Source organism: Pinus tabuliformis, chromosome 6 (assembly GCF_031772625.1).
Source record: "Pinus tabuliformis cultivar Carrire ecotype Pingquan chromosome 6, CPIR1, whole genome shotgun sequence".
NCBI classification, from domain to species: domain Eukaryota; kingdom Viridiplantae; phylum Streptophyta; class Pinopsida; order Pinales; family Pinaceae; genus Pinus; species Pinus tabuliformis.
In genome coordinates, this window is record NC_142292.1 from 1,990,894,177 (window position 1) to 1,990,917,427 (window position 23,251).

Sequence of the window (23,251 nt, forward strand, 5' to 3'; positions counted from 1 at the left end):
AATTTCACTGGATTCTACTTACACTCTTGTTTGTTTAGTTAAGAAGAAGCAAGATAGAGAATGGCATACATAACACATAAGAAAATTCACAATTACAAAAGAAATCATTGTACCAAAACAAATTTCGACATGGATCCCAAAGAGTGCTGCAAATCCTGGTCTCAATTCCTTAGCCAAAATGTTGATATTAGTGTACAACGAAGCTCAAGGCTTTCTCAAGAGTCCAACCATGCTAATGACTGAAAAACCACATAATATAGACAAACCATAGCTCATCCTAGCCTCTAAGGGTCAAGCTCACATGTTTAGGAGCTGTTTCAACTAATTTTAAACTGAGAAGTAGAAATTAGGCAACAGAATAGCATGCCTCTAGAAACAAGGGAACTGATTCATTTAGTTTCAAACAACTTTTAAACTGATGAATCTACCTCTACAAGTGATAAATGTATTTACATCATGATCCATCAATGTAAATTTAATTACATCACAAATTTTCCATTAGGAAAGTGAAAAAGTAAAACTGGCCAAAGCTGGGCGAAAAACAGAGCAATACTTGGTCAAACTGGCAATTTTTCCTTTATGCGTCATGCCTGATTCTCTATGCGTAGTGCCAATTTGGACCCACATTTGGAGGCCTTCACAGTGTCCAAATGAGTTATAGGTGTGCTTTTTGGAAAGGTCTACCTGTCTTCTTTCCAACCCAGGTGGAATTTTTCAATTTGGCCTCCATTTGCCCCTCCAAAAGTCATTTCTCCCAACACTTCTTCCTGTGTGTCAAAATAGGGGCAGTGAGGTCATTTTTTGAGTGTTTTTTACCTTTTTTAGGGCTCAAAACCTGTCCAAATTTCTTGGCCATTGGTAGGAAAGCATATTTTTTTATTCCAAATCCAAAAGTGTTGAGTGTTTGTGTTTTGGAGGCTCCTAGCAAAAGCGAGCACCACGTGGCACGACGCATAGGTTAGAAAAACCTGTTTTTTGTGCCAAAAATTTCAAAAATGCAAAAAGTGCTCCAAGTTTTTTGAAATTTGGGCTGAGTCTTCTCCATCAAACATTGTGTTGGGCCAAGGAAGCCTCAGCCAATATCTAAATTCCTTCATGCTCTTTTTGCCTCCTTGAAGCTCTCTTCAACTTTGCCTTTAAACTCTGGATTCTCGCTTGACACACCAAGTTCCTTAACAAGCAATGATATGAAATGTTTCTAAGCATATTCTTCTCATTGATGGAATTTTATAGCTTCCTCTCCAAGTGGATATTGGCTCTTTCAATCTATGACTCCCTATCGGCATTAACCTCCTACTCAAGTGAAGTGAACTCCACCCTCCTCCTTTGGGCAGCTTGGCGATTCTCCCGAATATTTTGCAACTCCATAATCACTTGCTGGTCCTCCAGTTGCTTATTCCTTTGATCTAGGTACTATATTTTCCATTGGGCTCTATCCAAGTTGATGGAAAAGGCATCAATTTCTGACTGCTGCTCTTGAATGATTTCTCTAAGATTTGCGTTTTGCGGGCCCAAATCAGTATCATCACCCTCAATGAGAATGAAATCAGTCTCCCGCTCACCTGATGGTCCTTCCTCCTATAGTGGCCTCTTTCATTTGTCCTAAACCTGTTGTACTAATGACAGAAGCGAGGCCCCTTCCACCTCGGGTGGAGATAACACTCGCTTTGCTACTGCAAACAACTGTCTAGTGCCCTTCTAATAGGTGATCAATACTGGCATGCTAGTGGTCTGTGTCTCATGACCCTCATGCTGATAAGAAGGTCCACCTATCTCATGCAAAGCCTCTGAAGGTCCCTGTGGAGCTCTGAAAAACTCACGAGAGATGAAGTTCTCCCAAGTGATGCCCTATAAGCCAAGCTGATGAATGACCACAATTTTAATGACAGCAAAGTGGTAAATACTGTTGAACTGCTGCTGAGGAGTCTTGTGTTGCACAAGGGTGGTCATCTTCTCTATGTTTCGGCACATGAAGTAAGGGATGTCCATCATCCTTACCTTGCTAAAATGCATCAGCAGCCTGATATGATAAGCATATAAACGTGAAAACAGGCCCTCACATCTGAAATACCTCATGATCAATTTCATCAAAGTATCATAAGAATCTTTGAGGTACCAGAAAGGAAATACTCTGCTGAGTTGTCTCAAATAGCCCAATTTGATGTATGGTTCATAATGCTACCAGTCAATTTGCTGCCTCTTGTTCCGTTGCTCTCCAATGTTGGGAATACCGGTTGCTAGTGAAATGGATTCTGGTGTTAATGTAAAGGTGACACCGACTAGAGTGACTTGACCATCATGTAAATGCAGCACAAACAAACGAGCCAACTGATGATGAAACTAAATGCTAGCAACATTCTCACAAAATTCATAACAGGACTGACATTGGAAACAAGAGATGGCAAGAGGGCAGGCCTGTAATTCAGCAAGAGTGGCTAGTTCTTCTCTAATATGTTTGCCACATCTATGAGGCCTCCTGCGTGCATGTACCTCTGTAGGTGAGTCACTGTGGGTCTCCTCTTCATAATCATATGAAGGATTAGATGCCATGTCTGCTAGTGGATGGACTATTTTGGAGCCGTCTTGATGAAATATAGGTGATTTTGTGATGTGTTTGACCTTTTCCACCAAGGGAAACAGTGATATGAGGGAGGAGAAACAATGAGGGATTTAGGGACTGTTGGGACAGGTTTAATTAGGGAAATAGGGGATTAGGGAATGATTTGGGAGTTTTTGTATAGGACTAGGATTTGGGAGTTAAAGAGTATTTGGGACTTTGGGAAAGGGGATTTGGGATATGGAATTAGTGAATATAAGGGTGTGTGACTTTAGGGAATAGGGAAATCAAGGGGAAAAAGGAGCAAGGGAATGTGAGGTGGGAGGAATAACTTGGCAACCAAACAGTTAATGCAAAACCCTAGCATTATTTTCCTTGGTAGGGTTTGATTTTTCTATCCAACACCATAAAACAACCACCATCAAACAAGCACTAACCTTGGATGAAAAGCAATGGTGGAAGCCCAACTTACTTGTACAAGTGATCATCCATGAGATTAGGGCGATTTGGACCAAGTTTTTGGAGTTTTCGGGCTTGCCAGCTGTATGCGCCCCACATCAAACCCAATGTGCCACGCCTACTGAGTGCACCGCAACCGTGTTAATTTTCACTGGAGGTCGTGGTTCTATGCGTTGCGCCGTCTATGTGCATCGCGCCCCTGTTTTTTGGCCGATTTTCACCAATTCCTCTCTCTTTCTCGCCAATGTTATAGACATTTTTGGGCACTACAACCCCAAGCATGAAATGTCCATAAACCAAGGGCTCCTAAGTCCCTAAAAGTGTTGTTCTAACCCCTAAAGGAAGAAGGTCAACTGATTACAGCTTCTCCCAGAAGTTCTCCATGAAAAAATGCTCAGAACTGGTCAAAATAGGATCATTTTAGCTGCTCCATAGGCAAAATGCGTTGCATCTCACCTAAATACACTGTGTAGGTGTGTTTCATTTCAAAAAGCCCTTCTATGGGGTGCGATGGGCGAGAAGTGACAAATGGCAGTGTCATTCCACGAGGTGGAGAGGCATGGAATCTTCCAGAAACTTCTCCTGTCACACTTTCCTCTCTGAATTCGACCAAGGATGAGTAAGAGATCATCAATCTCCAAGTGGAAGCAAGAACTATCAGAGGTAAGACATTAAACAAATCACAAGATGACTCATCTCCCTTACAAATATCTATATATGGATCCCTCATCCCAGAGATCCAGAGGCTGGAATTTTGCATATTGTAAGGAATTGCTGTTGGTTTGTTGAGACAACATCAGAGTGTTGGGTGATCTAAGCTTTGTATGAGGTGAAGAGGGGTTTACTTGCTGAGAGGATGATGCTGGGTCAGAACAACTGGTTGTAACTCCCTTGGCTCTTTCTTGTTTATCAATAAAAGCTATTCAAGTTTTCCTCCATACTCTTGTGTCATTCATGTTTTATGCATTTGTATGGTCAATTTACATCTGATCCTAGATTGTTTATGATTATAGATCCATGTTCTTGTATAGTGTTATGCTACTGTGATCTTACAGATACTCTGTGAAGCTGGGCGTACAAGGGAGCAAGTGGAGAAAGACTATCAAGAGAGAGAGGAATCGAACTAGGAGATTAGTGCAAGACAGAGGTTGGTCTTCTTTGTTCTTCTCTCATCTATATTTCATAAAGGAAAAACGAAAGTAGCTTTACTTTGTTTGTTTGTACGGTAGCTATCACACCTTAGTGGGATAAGCAGTTCTTTGTAGACACTTTTCCCTGTAACAAAATGGCGACTCCACTGGGGACGAATTAGTTTGTTTGTTTATCTTACTTCTTGTCTATTTTATAAACTTACAGACGGAGCCTGAAGTCGAGCTAGGTAGCTTTAGAACTGCATTTGCTACGCAAATGCAAAGTAGATAAATGCCGCTTCAGTCAATCTCCGGGATTTGTTTATGACTTAAACAACTGATTCACAAACTCTCTGATTGCCCCTTGTGGTAGCTCTTAGAACCTCCTTAGATCTACCCCTGATTTTTGCATTACTAATTACCATTTGCTCGGCCAAAACCCATGAACTGAACTGCAAACTGTGACCCGGAACCCAAGCAAAGTCTCGTCTCTGGTCCAGCGCAGGCACTGTTTTGTGAATCTAAAATTCAGCGCACTTCCCGAGTGTAGTAGGTGCGCTGCATTTCAAATTCCAAGTGTTATAGGTGCGCTGATCAGACTAGGAATTGTTCAGTTTTGGTTTCTGTGATTCATTCTTTTCAGTTCTATTCATGAATTTTGTTGCCTGTAATTAGTATATCTCTATTTGAAACCCCTTTTCCTTGTTGTTATTCTGCCTCCGTTGTACAAAAGAAATGTAAATGTTTTTGTGTATTTGTTGAGTCATTTTCAGTTCTCCTTTGCAAAAAGTAATGTAATCATACTCTCGTCCTTTGATTTGAAAGTGTCGCAAGTGTCGTTTTCAGTCATAGGAAAGAGTTTGGTTGCTATTGATAGTTGATTATCCTATTACTATTGTATTTGGTCTAAATTTGTAGTTTCTAGTGTCAAAAGCAAGTATTCATTTTCAAATCGTAAAGTGTTGTGATTGTCTCCATTTTTTACTTTGAAAAGAAACTTGTGAATAGTTGTCGCTTGAAAAGAAAGTCAAATTTGTGCATTAGTTTTCTTTTTACCATTCACATACTAAGAAAGCCGAAAACAAATACATGCATGTGCATTTTCATTTAGACTGTTTGATTGGTTTGATTTAGGATAGTGCATTTAGTGTGTGCTCTTTGCTTTTTGTGAAAGAATACTGTCTCTCTTTCCTTAGTAGCTAGGATTTTCATTGCACAAAGAAGATAAAAGACTATTTATCATCTTAGATTGCATTTTAGGAATTATACATCTACATCTTGCGGTGAACCTGAAAGGAAAATTTATTAAACAAGATCAACTATAAAATATATTCAATGAATCTAACAACGCTTTGGAACCTAACGCACAACATCTAGAAGTCTAGGCTAGAGACGTATTCCGGCGTCGTAAAGCTTGGTAACTGTTGTTCTCACTGATGGTTGGTTGATTCCTCCACTTTGAGACGATAAGTGCCAGTACGGACTTGTGCTCCCACGTACCGTCGAGTATATTTTTGGAGACCACAATAGGCTTAATCCTTTATCCATAGGAAGCCGTGTCTTCCACCCTATTGATCACAATGCACTGAACACAGCATTCGGGAAGATTGACTGCCGTACCATAAAAAGTATTCTGCAGTTTTGTGATTGGTTTGGTAATCCCTCTACCTAGATTTCCAGAGCAGTCCCTTTTGTTCCTTTTCAGTCTCCTTAACGGAAAAGGTCCATCTGAGCACTTGTCACTTCAGGCTCATTAAAAATCGAAGGCGACTAGAGTCATATTTTGTTTTTTCTCGACTCTTAAAAATTGAAAAAACAAGTTGTGTCAAAGCGTCTAAAATTTATTTTAAACGGAATAATCATCACCCTTTCCTACGTTGATCTTAGGTTGAGAAAATGGAACCCACAACCAAGGAATTCCCCATGGAGGAAATCCTAGTCCCTTCTCCTCTTGGGGAGATGTTGGTGCACCCCATATGGCCACATTGTCGCTTCCAGGATTGACAATCGGCTTGCCCGTATGGCTCTTCACAACCTCTGTCATTCAGAACACCGCAATTCCTGAACAATCGAGTCAGCAACTAGATGAACCCAGAGTTACCCACCAACCTTCTACTTCCTCCAATTCTTCCTCTCCTCCTTCTTCTTCGCTTGATGGGGTTGGTAAAGCCAAAAATCAAGTACCTGAGAAGAAGAAGGAAAAGAAGAAGAAAGAGAAGAAGAAGAAGGAGCCAAAAGCGAAAGAGGGCAACCAAGCATCATTTAGCGAAAATCCACACACTGCACCAACCAGGCCTAAATCGCCATGTGTCATTTGCAAAGGAGACCACTTTCATAGAGATTTTCCTTGCATCCCTCGGATCTTAAGGGACTGGTCTCCTCGTTTGCACAACCCGGTGTCGTCAACCTCTGATGATCATGTTGAAAACACACCGTCGACTAGTGAAAGTGAAGCCCCAGGACAAAAAGGAAAATATAGATTTCCTTGTAAACTGTGTGAAGGCGATCATGCCGTCCACCGTTGTCCCTTCTTAGATGAGGCTAAAAGAGTTTTGGACGATCGTCCGGTTTCACCGTTACGACTTCCTCCTGGATATAAAAAACTCTTGCCGAGTCCTTCACTAGTTGAAAATCTGGCTGACCTGCCCAGGTGGTCGGTCGAAGCGTCTATCATTGAAGACAAACCATCTGAACTCATACCAGACGAAAGTCAAAAGGTCGAGGCGGCAGTTGACCCGGTCTTGCCTTCAGAGGTTCCATCTTCAGATGATACAGTCACAGAAGAGAATAAGGATGACACCGTCCAAATTATTTTCGTAAGCACAGACTCTGATGAACATGGGGGCAATTTACCCATTCCTTTACCGCAGGAAGGAAGTTCGTCAGAGTCGTACCCGGCCGTCTATTCGGTCCCACCTCCAAGCAACCTAGTTGTTTCTTTCGATTGGAATCAACTAGGCAGACCCCGTTTACCGGCTAGTGTACCATTCCGAATTATTGCTCAAATATATAGAATGGTTATGGCTGGTACCATCATAGATGAAGGGGCTTCTGTGAGTATCCTTTCCTCGACTGCTTGGAAAGCGCTTGGTTCACCATCGCTTTTGCCTGAGATGAGAAATCTAACAAGCTTTGATAAAGGAACCAGTCAACCGTTAGGGATCCTTCACAATGTTCCCATAACATTGAGGGGGAAAACTGTTCAAATGAATGTAATGGTAGTTCAAGGACCCCTGGATTATAATCTACTCCTTGGAAGAGACTATATTTATTGCATGGGAGTGTTAAACTAAAAAATGTCACCATGACTATTTACAGTTAGTATGGCTCTATCAACAGTCATGCTATCCTCTTAGGCAAGTCTTATGCCTCTGCTCTCCATGTCAAACTCCAAAAAGAGAGAAAGTCTTTATAAATGTATTTATCTCTGGGTACGTAGGTTCTCTCAACCTTACCTGCGGGTACGCACCCAATGTTCACAAAAGTTGCGTCCTTGTACGCTCTGTATGTAAAGGGGCAGGTGCGTCCCCCTATAAAGGTCAAAATGCACAAGTTTCATCTTTAAAAAGTTACTTGTGGTCATTTCTAGAGCATTCTAGAAGGTTGTTCGACGTGTATTGAGCGCCTCCAGATGGTTCATGTACCCCTACCAAAGAGGAACTTATCCCATCAATAAGGGAGCTATCCCATCCAAAGAGGGGATTATCCCATTGATGGTGGACCTGATTAACTTCCTCTTGAGCACTATAAATACAGGCATTGGGCCAGAAGGAGGGGAGGTTGGAAGCTAAACATTTCTAAGGGTAAATGCTGCTGGAATTAGGACTCCCATTTAGAAGCTTGTGAGGAGAGATTTCCATCTTTGCTTGTTCTATTTGGAAGTGGGTGAGCTTTGTCAAAGTAAAGGAGAACTCTTGATGGACCCTGGGAGGGACTTGCACAACACCAAGGCTCAGGTTGTAATTGTTCCTTTTGTTTCCTATTAATGCAAATGAGTCCATTCTTCTCAATAACTTGTTATTTATGAGTTGTTTCATATACTCCTTGGTCTATGTGTTAAATATGTTTTATTCTATGAGATTATCAAGTGCTATTTAATCGTTTGATTGTTAGTGGATGCAGGTTTCAAAGTGAAGGAGGAGCTCATCCGGATCAGTGAGGCTGGACTGCTACAACAGCATTGGATTACAGGTAAGATCTAAACACTTGGTTTCTTATATAGTAAATGCATGTTTAGAGAAGGATTGCTCTTGTTTGTCTTGTTTGTCACTAGAGAGTCTTAGGCTCCTAGGGAGGTTGGTTGTGTCCGCACTATCGACTCTTTCCGCCTAACAAATTGGCGACTCCGTTGGGGACTCCATTGATGTGAAAGTCTTTTCCTTTGTATGCACTTTGATCTGAGAAAAGTCATTTATTTTCTGGTTTTTGGCTCTGTGACTCTGTTTTTGGGTGGGTTAGCTTAGGGTTAGTTTGAATTTAGTTTTTCTTGGTTTTTTCAGTAGGATGCACCCTCTGAGTATTGCACAGTGCGTACTTGTACGCACTGTTGCTGTGTGCACAGAGCGGGCCCGCACCTGGCTTAACTGGTTGCCTGCGTCCCCTGCTAAAAATTAAGAAATTTCCATTTTTTACATTTTTCCTATTAGATTTTGCTTTTTCTTAGTTTTTACTGCCCAGATCCATTAGTCTCCTGTCAGAGATCTTCACCTAAGCTTGTTTCATTAGCATTCCTACTCTAAGCTTTCATCAATTGGGTGTTTTGAGTCTCTTTTTTGAGAAATTCTTGATTTGATTTCCTTTGGTCATTACTTGGAGGTTTGTCTCAGTCTTTTCACAATTTTGCATCTTTTTGCTTTTGTTTTTTGGGGGGCTAAATTGTGTATGAGTGTTAATCGCCTTTGAGTGTTTTTATTTTTTGATCTTTGGAACTCTCACCCAATTTTCTCAACTTGCACTTGATTGGTTCTTAGATCACATTAGAATCGTCTTGTGTTTGAGAATTCTCTTGTATAGATCTCATTTGCATAATTAGAATTCTCATTTTCAGAATATGAATGAAAAATGTGCATAGATTACATTTGCATACTTTTCGAGTGAATTGTGCATAGATTACAATTGCATAGTTTACATTCTGGAAAATCAATCGTAGATTTAGATCAGTTTTCTTTGATTTGAATTTACACAAAAATAAAAATAAAAAAATGGTTTGGAATTGATTTGCATTAGTTTTTCTTGATAAAATTAGTGCATTAGAGAATTTGTTATATTTTCTCTTAGTGATCAATTTTTTGCATTGTCGAAAGTGAATGGAAACTCTCTCCTTACTTTAGGTAGGATTCATCGAATTGAAACGATTACATTATCATATTCGATTGCATTCAGTTGAGTCGGGTCATAACACCATTGGTTTCATCTCCATTTACCCATTTGAGTAATAACAGCCTTAATAACACAGCGCTTAATTAAAATTCATCTAGTAATTTTTACATTTCTAGGGCTCTGAAACACCAACATAGCTTAGGCTAGTGTCTTGGAGTAGGAGAGTAATTAACTCTCCAAGACAGCAAAACCAAACAAGTAGCTCATCTTGTGGTAGGATAAATCCAATTGTTTCATTTGTACTCTGGGAAAGCTCCTCTTAAAGGAGAAGCACGAGCTCGTGTCCGAACCAGTGAGGGGATCAATCCTCCCTCGTTGGGAACGACGCCAGACACGCACGTATTACAAATGGTAAACCTCGGATTAACCATTGTCGAGGAGCCAGGGGTCACTTGTCGGTAAACCTTGCATTATTGTCAAGGAGCCGGCAAGGGGATTGAGCTTGATACTCTGCCCTTGCGTGCTGTCGGAGTGTAGACTGTTCCCCCAGGTGCATTTGTTGCTGTTGGTGACCTTAGTGACCATTATCTTTAGGGTTCTACCCAAGGTGATGGTGGAGGGAAGATCCCACTGTACCTGGAGCAGACGTCGGCTAGACTCACTTGGATTTTCTGGGGGGTTCACTTCACTCGAGACGGTTAAAGTGGAGGAACTTGGTCCAGTCTATTCATTAAGCAGGTTGCTGGGGTAACTGTTCCGCCCACCACTTCTGTACTGAATTCGACGATGTTGGATTTCATCACCAACTAGTGTTTTCGGTCCGGAAGGCTACTGTTTGTGTGTGGTTTGACTCCTAGATTTGATAGCGCGTGTTAATTTGTTTGTTTTTACTTTTAGAGACCATAGGTGTGAATTGTGAATTTTAGTTGTTAAGTGTGAATTGTGAATTGTTAATTTTAGTTTTAAATTGTTAATAAAATTCACTGAAGTTGAATATAATGGAAAATGTTCCGGAATTTATCAACCTAGGAACCCCTCCTAATGAGAATCCTAGTACTTTTCCTTACTTTGGAAATGTTGGTCCTCCTTATATGGCTACTTTGTCATTACCTGGATTTACAATAGGATTACCAATATGGTTATTTTCAACTTCGTTGGCCCAGAATACTCCAATTGTTCCATCTCAACCGGATGCTTCACCTCAACAGAGTTCACCATCTCAACATCACCAACCTTCTGTTGACCCTTTACCTTCTTCGCCTAATTTTTCTTCCTCCATTTCTTCCTCTTCGCCTGGTAAAAGCCTTGATGCTAGTAACCAGGAGGCTAAGAAGAAGAAGAAAGGGAAGAAGAAGAAGAAGAAGAAGAAGCAAGATAAGAAAGAAGTCAACCAACCAACCATGGCTGTAAGTGTTGGTTGTGTTGAGGAAAATTCCGACATGCATCGTAAACCCGAATACCCTTGCAGGCTTTGTAAGGGTGACCAATTCCTTGTCAATTGTCCTGGTATTCCAAAGGTCTTGGAAGTATGGTCAAACAAATCTCATCAACTTTCTATTGATCCATCAACCAGTGATAGTCAGGTTCCTGGGAAAAAGGGTAAAGTTAGGTTTCCTTGTAAGTTATGCAAAGGGAGTCATCAAACTCACATTTGCCCTCACATGGATGAAGCCTCAACATTGTTGGAAAACCTTACTGTTCCACAGCAAGAATTTCCAACTGGTTACCGTAAACTTTCCCCCAACCTACCGTCAACTGACGGAGTGGTCGATTCCATTTCAAGTACAGTCGATCACACTCTTCCATTGGAGAGTGAAACTCATGTCACTCAGGTTGATGATCCATTAGTTGATCAAGTGGTCGATTCAATTTCACATTTGGTCGATCCCACTTTCCCTTTAGAGAGTGAACTTCATGTTGGCATTATGATTCAAGTGTTGTCCTTGATGGCAACTCACTCAGAGGTTGGTACAGATGCTCAGAAGTTGGTACAGGAGATGGCAACTTAATCAGAAGACAGATCCTAGTACAGCTTGCCAAGGAAGTTCATACACGCAGGTTTGTTAAGACCAAGTCGCGTGTACACGCAGGTTGGCTTCAGAAAAAGCGCGTGTATGTGGAAAAGTACCTTTGGTCCATGGCGGTTAGTCCTTGGAAGTTGTGCCTATGGTTTCGGACCATAATGTCTCGACGGACGTGTTGATCCCTAGTTTCGAGGTTGATGGTATTGTGTTTCTATGGTTTTGGCTCTTGGTATTGAACAAGGCCTAAGGCTATATAAGGAGAAGATCACTAGGCAAAGGATAATGGACTGTGAGTGTCTGACGCAGTGAGAGAATCTGGTATTGCTGGTTATCGGTTCGGACGCTTGGCAAGGGTCGGATCTGACAGCGAAGGCAGAAGTAATCATTTCTAGATCTGCACGCGGGTTGCCTTTGGAGAAAGCGCGTATACACGCGGTTTTGGTACAGTGAAGTAGCGTATGCATGATAAGGGTTAATATTTCAGGTTGCTGCTGATTCTGGTGGTTGTTACAGAGTTCTGGATTCTGGTTTGGGTTCTGTGTTCTTGATGACAGGGTTTCAGTGATTCGGTATTGGGTTGTTTAATGAATTATGATGCAAGTATAAGTTGATGATTGTATTGCGGTAATGTTTGCTTTGTATTCTTGGATCCAGTCTGAAAATTGATGAAACGTGGTCCCTGAAGGCTGTAGGGTCAGCACCTACGTACTAGTAAATGGATCAGCTAGTACAAGAGCTGAGGGGGTTGTAACTCCCTTCCAAAAGTAGTTGGAAAACGAGAGAGGGTTGTAGCCCTCTGCAGGTTGTAGCCTGCGTGCTGGTAAAGGACTGCACCAGTACATTGTAAAAGAAGTTTCTCATTAAAGAAGAAAGAGACAAATTGCAGCAGGTGGTTTTCACCCACATTGGGTTTCCACCTTATATCATGGTGTTCATGTGTGTGGCTTTTGTGTGATGATCTATTCTGTTATACTGCACCTGTTTACTGTTAATATGCTTAATAATATCCTGATGCATTTACTGAAGATAAGATTAACTGAATCATAAGATCTCTTCATATACGCTAGTTGCTTTAGACACAGTCGCGTGTACACGCGGGTTCACTTAACTGAAGTCGCGTATATGTTTCTGAGTATGAAATTGAAAAGTTTTATCTGATCTGATAATACTGATTCACCCCCCCTCTCAGTATTATTTCCAACAATTGGTATCAGAGCAGGTCCTTCAGAGAAAGCTTGATCGCTTGAAGGAAAAGATCCATCAAATGGCTAATCCAGAAAGAGAGGCACACATCAGGCCACCAGTCTTTGACGGGAACAATTTTACTCACTGGAAGATAAGAACCACTGCATATCTACAGTCGCTTGGAGCAGAAGTTTGGGGAATCGTAGAAGGAGGATACAAATTCCCATCAGCAACTCCTACAGATCCAGCAGAGAAAAAGCAATATGAGCTCAATGCCAAAGTAGTTACTGTCTTATTGAGTACTTTGACTCAATCAGAATTTATGAAGATCATGCATCTCAAATCAGCTAAGGAAATATGGGACAAAATCGTTACAAGCTACGAAGGAGATGATCAGGTAAAAATAGCAAAGCTTCAAACTCTCAGAATCCGGTATGAAACTCTTAAGATGCGAAGTAATGAAAGCATAGCTAATTATTTCCTGCGTATGGATGAGATTGTGAATTGTATGAGGGATCTGGGTGAAGAATTTGAGGAAGTTGTCTTAGTTCAAAAGGTTTTGAGATCTCTGTCTACTAAATTTGATTCTAAAGTATCTGCCATAGAAGAAAAGGAGAATGTGCGGAAAATTACCATGTCACAGCTTCACGGGATCTTAACTGCTTTTGAAATGCGACAAGAGGTACCACCAGAGGCCGCATTCGAAGTGTCAGAGGAAGAAGATGAGGTAAATTTTGTCAAGAATCTTGAACGGGGATCTGGACGGTTCAAAGATAAGCTACCTTTCAAATGTTTTCTATGTGGTAGAGTTGGTCACTATGCTGCTAGATGTCCTCATAACAAAGAAAAGATATATGAAGAAGATGGTAGAAGCTATTATACCCATATTAAAAGTTCATTAAATGATAGTGAGGATATTAGAAGTCTCATGGCACATAAGAAGAAGAATGCTTCATCCAATAATAGCGAGGATATTAAAAGTCTCATGGCACATGAAGAGAAGAATGCAGAAACTGAAGAAGTTGCCAAACTAAAAGAACTATTGGAGACAGAAACCAGGGTAAGGGAGAAATTGCAGGATATAGCAAAATATCAGAGCACAACTATTCAGAGACTTGAATCAAAGATCCTCTCTCTAAAAGAAGATCTTGAAGATCAAGAACATGAAGTGATCAAACTAAAGCGACAAGTGGAAGAAGGGAGAAAAGTTGAAGAAGACCTAAGGAAGCAGTATCTGAAAAAGGAAGAACAACATCAAGTTGAGGTAAATATCTTGAAAGGTAAACTAGAAGAAAAGGATAAGCTTTTACGATTTCAAGATAGTTCTAAAGTCTTGGATGATATTCTTAATAGTCAAAGATCTCCTGCTATCAAGACTGGTCTTGGTTTTCATGAATATGTTGAAGGTGAATCTAGTTCACAAGGTGAGACAAGAAACTCTAATGAGAAATCTGAAATGCTCAAGGAACAACCAAGGAAAGAAATTCCTCAAGGAAGATCCTTTACTCCTAACTATGGACGTGATAGACGATTATTTCCTCCGCTGAATAATGTTGAATGTTATGTATGTCATAATCTTGGACATGTTGCAGCCAGATGCAGAAGTAGAATGGTTCAAGAAAGATCATCGCATCCCAGGTATTTCAGAGGGTATTTCTTTGCCTGTAATGCATATGGACACAAAGCAATTGATTGTGATAGAAGGAACATGAAAAATATAAGGTGTTATACATGCAACAACTATGGGCATAAAGCAAGGGAATGCAGAAGCAGATTTCAAAATTCAAGACAAGGGGACCATACATCATCACAGTTGCAGGAATTGAAGAAGACAGAGACAGAATGGTGTGGGATAACTCAGTCAGCTGACATAACAGACACAGGGGAATCTGAAAGTGATGAAATTCAGTATTCCATCCTGCATACGCTGATATAATGAAGACAAGTCGCGTATATACGCGAGTTACAGGCTGCAAAGTCGCGTATATGGAGAAAGGGCAGCAGAACAGACTCAGGAAATGGTTCAGACATGGTTGGCTTACACTCAGGGGGAGAATATTCTTCAAATAATGCATTGTTAGCATTATGGTTAGAAGGTGTTGATAAAGTCTATAAAGCTAAATGATACATCTTACTGTTTAGGAATGGTATTGCAGGCTGATGCTTATGGTACAGATCATGATGCTGTTGGTGGCTTTCATAAGTCTTGGTCTAGATATTTCATCACTATGTCATGTATCTCTTTTATGATGTCAAGGTCATGTAACGGCCTATGTTGGTTTCCCCACTATGCCTGGGATGAATGATGAAATGTTCATGTATTATCATGTATCTTCACATGGTTAGGTGGATGAGTCAATATTGGTATATCCCCACTAGGTTGGGTGATGAATGTATGTTGAGTCTTTTGGTGATAGGAAGGTCTTCTATGATGTATAAGTCTTTGTTCTTCTTGAAGAACATCTTTTGCAGATCTTGCCTACAGTCAAGGGGAGCATGAACAGCACAATTCAGCAAGAGCAGGATGGATAGATTGGTACACTTTGGCATACACAAAGGGGGAGCACATTTGGAGATTTCAGCATGTACTCAGGGGGAGTATGGACAGCAGTACGGACAGCAGAGGGTATACCAAAGAAGAGAATATCTTGGTCCACCCTTTGCCCTTGATGTCAAAGGGGGAGAGTGATTTGGTGTGGTGGTTGCCATCAAGTCCAAAGGGGGAGATTGTTGGCATTATGATTCAAGTGTTGTCCTTGATGGCAACTCACTCAGAGGTTGGTACAGATGCTCAGAAGTTGGTACAGGAGATGGCAACTTAATCAGAAGACAGATCCTAGTACAGCTTGCCAAGGAAGTTCATACACGCAGGTTTGTTAAGACCAAGTCGCGTGTACACGCAGGTTGGCTTCAGAAAAAGCGCGTGTATGTGGAAAAGTACCTTTGGTCCATGGCGGTTAGTCCTTGGAAGTTGTGCCTATGGTTTCGGACCATAATGTCTCGACGGACGTGTTGATCCCTAGTTTCGAGGTTGATGGTATTGTGTTTCTATGGTTTTGGCTCTTGGTATTGAACAAGGCCTAAGGCTATATAAGGAGAAGATCACTAGGCAAAGGATAATGGACTGTGAGTGTCTGACGCAGTGAGAGAATCTGGTATTGCTGGTTATCGGTTCGGACGCTTGGCAAGGGTCGGATCTGACAGCGAAGGCAGAAGTAATCATTTCTAGATCTGCACGCGGGTTGCCTTTGGAGAAAGCGCGTATACACGCGGTTTTGGTACAGTGAAGTAGCGTATGCATGATAAGGGTTAATATTTCAGGTTGCTGCTGATTCTGGTGGTTGTTACAGAGTTCTGGATTCTGGTTTGGGTTCTGTGTTCTTGATGACAGGGTTTCAGTGATTCGGTATTGGGTTGTTTAATGAATTATGATGCAAGTATAAGTTGATGATTGTATTGCGGTAATGTTTGCTTTGTATTCTTGGATCCAGTCTGAAAATTGATGAAACGTGGTCCCTGAAGGCTGTAGGGTCAGCACCTACGTACTAGTAAATGGATCAGCTAGTACAAGAGCTGAGGGGGTTGTAACTCCCTTCCAAAAGTAGTTGGAAAACGAGAGAGGGTTGTAGCCCTCTGCAGGTTGTAGCCTGCGTGCTGGTAAAGGACTGCACCAGTACATTGTAAAAGAAGTTTCTCATTAAAGAAGAAAGAGACAAATTGTAGCAGGTGGTTTTCACCCACATTGGGTTTCCACCTTATATCATGGTGTTCATGTGTGTGGCTTTTGTGTGATGATCTATTCTGTTATACTGCACCTGTTTACTATTAATATGCTTAATAATATCCTGATGCATTTACTGAAGATAAGATTAACTGAATCATAAGATCTCTTCATATACGCTAGTTGCTTTAGACACAGTTGCGTGTACACGCGGGTTCACTTAACTGAAGTCGCGTATATGTTTCTGAGTATGAAATTGAAAAGTTTTATCTGATCTGATAATACTGATTCACCCCCCCTCTCAGTATTATTTCCAACACTTCATACCACTCAGGTTCTTCTTGTTACATCAGATTCTTCTATGCCGAGGGGCATTTCACCTGTTTCTATAGAACCCCCTCCAAGTACTGAGGTCTTTTCCTTTGATTGGAATAGACTGACAGAACCTCGTCTTCCTTCCTCCATCCCTTTCCAAATCATCGTCAAGGCTGGTGGTAGGGACATACATCGTAGTCAGGTAGATGAAGGTGCTTCTGTTAGTATTTTATCCTCAACTGTTTGGAAAGCTTTGGGTTCCCCTCAGCTTGCGCCTATTACGCAGAATCTGAAAGCTTTTAACAGAACCATTAGTGAACCTTTAGGGATCCTTCCTAAGTTTTCTATTACCTTGGAAGGTAAAACTGTCTATATTGATCTTATGGTAGTTCGAGGTCCCTTGGATTTCAATTTACTCCTTGGACGAGACTATGTTTATGCAATGAAAGTTGTCGTATCGACACTCTTTCGCGTGATGTCTTTCCCTCACAATGGAAATATTGTGACTATAGACCAGCTTTCGTTCCCTAGTCTTGTCTCAACTGCCAATAATATGACAGCCCCAAATGTTCCTGATTCTCAAGTGGTATCTACCCCGCCACGGGTAAATTATGTGGCAACCGGTCCCATGCTTTCAGTTACCGATGTAAGTGAGCCTCTCACTGTTTGCTCCTCTTCCTTTGATTTAGATCCGGTAATTGACATGGAAAACTCTATGGGATTATTTGAACACGATGTTCTTATCCCTTTTGAGTCCCTTGACGTGTGTTCCTTCCAAAAAACTATTCTTCCTTCGGATGAAGACCTTTTGGAAGCCATGATCAAGGTGTGTCCATTGACATGTCTTTCTTCCAGTTGGAAGCCATGATCAATGGTACGAGGATAGTTTGTTCCTCTCTCAACCTCGTTAAAAAATGAAATTAGATGGTACGAGGAAAGTTCCTTTTACTGTGTCGACCTCGTTAAAAAATGAATCAGTGAGTGTGAGGATAGTTTCTTCTAGTCTTAACCTCGTTAAAAAATGAAACTGGAAGTCATGAGCATAGTTCCTTGTCTTGTGTCAAGCTCATTAAAAAAAGAAACAAGGAGTTGCGAGGACAGTTTTGGTCCTGTGTCAACCTCGTTAAAAAATGAAACTGGATGCTACGAGGAAAGTTCCTTTCACTGTGTCGACCTCGTTAAAAAATGAATCAGTGAGTATGAGGACAGTTCTTTTCCTGTGTCAACCTCATTAAAAAATGAATCATTTGGTATGAGGACAGTTCCTTTTACTGAGTCAACCTCATTAAAAAATGAATTAGGTAGGTTTTAGGATATGTAGGTAGATTGTAGAAAGTAGGGTTTTGAGGATAATTCTTGTTACTGAGTCAACCTCGTTAAAAAATGAATCAGGTATGAGGATAGTTCTTTTCTTGTGTCAACCTCCTTAAAAATGAAACAACTCCCTTTTCAAGTTAAAATATTGAAAGTTAACCTTCATTCCATCCATCTGGTTAAATGCAATGAAGCCTGGGGGGCATGTACCTCACTTTGCATCATTCTACTGGGGGCATGCGAACTTTTTGAGCATAGTTCCTTGTCTTGTGTCAAGCTTGTTAAAAAATGAAACAAGGGTAGGTTAAGTAGGTAGATTTTAGAGAGTAGTCATGAGCATAGTTCCTTGTCTTATGTCAAGCTCGTTAAAAAATGAATCAAGGATTTTAGAGCATAGTTCCTTGTCTTGTGTCAAGCTCGTTAAAAAATGAATCAAGGTTTTTAGAGTAAAGTTTTTTGTTAGGTAGATTGTAGAGTAGTTATGAGCATAGTTCCTTATCTTGTGTCAAGCTCGTTTTAAAAAATGAAACAAGGGTTTTGAGGATAGTTCTTTTCCTGTGTCAACCTCACTAAAAAATGAAACAACTCCCACAAGTCTTTCCAAGATCTTGAAAGTAAAGCTTCATTCCATCCACCTCATTGAATGCAATGAAGCTTGGGGGGCATGTACCTTGTTTTGCGTCATTATGTTGGGGGCATGTGAACTTATAACAAGCATAGTTTTTCGTTTCAAGCTTGCGTAAACATGAAACCGAATCCGAGCATAGTTCTTTTCCTGTTTCAAGCTCGTTAAAAAATGAAACAAATCCTCCTCTAATTGAGTCGAGAGTTTGACTAGATCTCATAGATGTTAAGTTGTATTTTTAGGTTAGTTATTTCAGTTTTTGCATGGTTTTCTTACAGTTTTGGGTCAAGTCTTACAATGATCTCGCAACTCAGCCTTCATTTCATCCAACTGGTTGAATGAAATGAAGCTGGAGGGGGCATGCGCTCTAGCAGTTATGCTTAGGGGGCATCAAGCACAGTTTTCTTTCTGTTTCAAGCTTGTGTAAAAATGAAACTACTTTGAAGCATAGTTTTTCTCTGTTTCAAGCTTTTGTAAAAATGAAACCTATCTCGAGTCAATTTTAGTTATTTTCAAGACTCGTTAAACTCATGAAAATCCCGAGATTATTTTGCTATCTTTCATTCTCGTAAAATAAATGAAAATGCCGAGTTCTTTCCATCTTTTCCTGCTCGTAAATTAAATTGAAAGTCGGACATATGAGTACATTTTTATCATTTTTTCGAACTCATTAAAACTTATGAAAAAGTGAAAACCATGAGTACATTTTTATCATTTTTTCGAACTCGTTAAAACTTACGAAAAAGTGAAACCTCATAGTCATCTTTTAAGCCCTTTTCTGACTCCTAAAATATGAAAAGATCGCCGAGTGTTTCTTTTACACTCGTTAAAACGGAATTAAAAGACGGTCCCCTTATAGCTCTTTTCTGACCGTAAAATCAGGAAAAGATTGCCGGGTTTTTGTCGTTTCAAACTCGATACGGAAATAAAACGACGCGTCCTTGATCGTTTTTTACTTTTCAGATCAGTGGCACTAATTATGAAAGTACTCCTTGGTCGCAAGATCAAGCAGTTCCCCCAAGTATTATTTTATACTTTTTCGGGCTTGAGGGACACAAATCTACGAAAAAGTTCAACTTGGAGTCTTCTTAAGTTTTTCAGACTCTCTAAAATTGAAAAACGCCGAGTTTCTCCTATACTGGACTCGTTAAAATTTCACAGTAAAAGACCTGTTCAATTACAAACAGGAACGAACCGCTCCTTCCTAGGGTTCGAATCAAAACTAGGTTGGACTCATCCGAAGGATGAGCTTATAATCAAGCATATGTTATCCTCCTCAAGCTTGTTAAAAATAAAGAGGTACTTGCCAGAAATGGTGGGGGAAAAGAGAGAAGAATGGGCGTATTTGTTATCCTTTGTCTCAGAAGAAACCTTATTACCACTCTTGAACACGACACTTTTCATTCACCTGGGTTGGGAAATCCTTTACCTCACAGTTGATCAAACCACATTGAAAGTCTTCAGCCAGGTTCCGGGGATTAACTTTGAGTCGTTTATCACCAAGCCATCTGTTGTGTCGTTATGTGTTCAAGAGGTCTGCAAGCAAAACTTTCATCTGCAAAATACTTGTCGTCCATTTGACCATCCCTGAGTCAGTCCTTACAGCAACATTTCTTCAACTTGAACAATGATTTCGTGTTGTGGGCTTGCCTGCAATGGGTCGCTTTCTATCGACATCAACACATTATCTAGAGAGATGACTTAGAAATCGTCAGTACCTTGAAGTCTGCATGCATCAATGGCAGGTTTCTCGCCTTTGACGTCAGTTTACATCATTGACTTTCGATCAAAGGATTCCGTGAAATGTTCGACATCAACTCATTCATTCACATCTCATGGATTGTACTGGGTACTTTGAGAACCATTGACATTACTGGTGGTCTCTTTCACACTTGTTAACAGTTTACATCATCGACTGGTAATCAAGTGGTTTCTACCATGTTCGACATCAACTCATTTATTCGCATGGCTAGAATCGTACCAATTCGGGAAGCAGAAATGAAGACCCTGGATCTAGTTTCCACCATCCAGGCTGCGAGGAGTTTTGTATTCATTATCTAAGTAGACTAATCATAAACAGATGGCTGCGCCTATACTGTGTCTACAAAAGTCTATGATTATGATGTACTGCAAGATCATTCCTGTATCAGAGTAGTTAGTCTGTTAGTTAAAGTTTTGATCTGAGTATGGGAATGCCTACCTCAGTGATGATATAATCTTATACATGTATTTTGTGTTGAAAATTGCAGGTTCTGACCAGGCTCTCCAAGAGATAATCCTTGAAATGGTAAAGCGCTTCACCCTTCCTAGATAATACAAAACCCTAATCTATTACAGGCTTCGCACTTTAGGGGGCAATCTGTTACACTAAAAAATGTCACCATGACAATTTACAGTTAGTATGGCTCTATCAACAGTCATGCTATCCTCTTAGGAAAGTCTTATGCCTCTGCTCTCCATGTCAAACTCCAAAAAGAGAGAAAGTCTTTATAAATGTATTTATCTCTGGGTACGCAGGTTCTCTCAACCTTACCTGCGGGTACGCACCCAATGTTCACAAAAGTTGCGTCCTTGTACGCTCTGTATGTAAAGGGGCAGGTGCGTCCCCTTGTAAAGGTCAAAATGCACAAGTTTCATCTTTAAAAAGTTACTTGTGGTCATTTCTAGAGCATTCTAGAAGGTTGTTCGACGTGTATTGAGCACCTCCAGATGGTTCATGTACCCCTACCAAAGAGGAACTTATCCCATCAATAAGGGAGCTATCCCATCCAAAGAGGGGATTATCCCATTGATGGTGGACCTGATTAACTTCCTCTTGAGCACTATAAATACAGGCATTGGGCCAGAAGGAGGGGAGGTTGGAAGCTAAACATTTCTAAGGGTAGATGCTGCTGGAATTAGGACTCCCATTTAGAAGCTTGTGAGGAGAGATTGCCATCTTTGCTTGTTCTATTTGGAAGTGGGTGAGGTTTGTCGAAGTAAAGGAGAACTCTTGATGGACCCTGGGAGGGACTTGCACAACACCAAGGCTCAGGTTGTAATTGTTCCTTTTGTTTCCTATTAATGCAAATGAGTCCATTCTTCTCAATAACTTGTTATTTATGAGTTGTTTCATATACTCCTTGGTCTATGTGTTAAATATGTTTTATTCTATGAGATTATCAAGTGCTATTTAATCGTTTGTTTGTTAGTGGATGCAGGTTTCAAAGTGAAGGAGGAGCTCATCCGGATCAGTGAGGTTGGACTGCTACAACAACATTGGATTACAGGTAGGATCTAAACACTTGGTTTCTTATATAGTAAATGCATGTTTAGAGAAGGATTGCTCTTGTTTGTCTTGTTTGTCACTAGAGAGTCTTAGGCTCCTAGGGAGGTTGGTTGTGTCCGCACTATCGACTCTTTCCGCCTGATAGGGAGCCATTGTCTCATCACTCTTTAGAGTAATGTGTTTTCCGCACGAAGGAAGAGTGGTCAAGCTCGTAGACCAGCTTTCATTTCCCGGATCACGCATAGAAAATAGTCATATACCATCCCTGAATGGTATTTTCACACAAGGAATGTCTCATCAATCCCCAGTTCGTCCACCTGATGAGCACGATTGATTCGAGGGACATGACTGAAACCCAGGGGGCATGCACCCTGTTCTGCTTCGGCAGAAAAACTTTGGGTATAGGGTAGGTTTCTGTGAGAGATATATGACTAGTCTGTACTCCCATCCGTGATTCGAAAAGGGAGTTAGACTGGAATAAGATTCCCTCATCAAAGTTATGTGAGTGGAGTCGTCTCTGCCACTCGCCTTTGTCTATTTTGGTAGACATCGCCGAAGAAATGTTTTGTTTGCACTGTGAATAGAACAATCTTTGGTAACCTGAAAGAGGTAAACCTTTCCTGATAAAACAAATGTTTTGTCGGTAGAACAAAAGGTAACCTTGAAACTTTATTTTATACCTGGGGGCATGCAAACCTTTTGGCATGCAAGCGAAGAGCAACTATTTATTTTTTTAAATTTGTAGGTCCTCTAACCCTTTAAACTCGTAGGATTAGTCGTTTCCTAACTTGCATAAAGAAAGGATGTGGGGCAAAACTCTAAAAATTTCCGTTTTAAATGGGACATTCTTATTATACGACTGGATTAATCGAGCAGTTTTAGCACATAGTTCAAGCTCGTTAAAAAATAAACATAAGCCATGAGCAAATGTTTCCCCCCGCGTTTAAGCTCATTAAAAAATGAACTATTTTCTGGTAAACAACCATCGTGAATGTAGTACTTCAACCTTTAAAGCCTTGGTCGTGCTCTCATCATCACCTCCACTCTGTATTGGCCGATCATTCACCTCGATTTGATTGTTTACCCCTTTTTAGGAATAGCTGCGAAGAGTGATCCCACTAGCCGTCCTTGTAACACTGCCATGATTGGAAAATTCCAAACCTTACTTGGAATCAGCTTCTACCCAAGTTTATCACTCGTTCCTCAAAAGACCAGTCTCCTTTAAGCTCTTTTCAACCAACTCGTAAAATATGAAAATATTGCCGAGCCATTGGCCTCTCCAGCTCATTAAAGGGACCGGAAGTGCTATCCCTCCTTTAGATTTTAATCTTTTT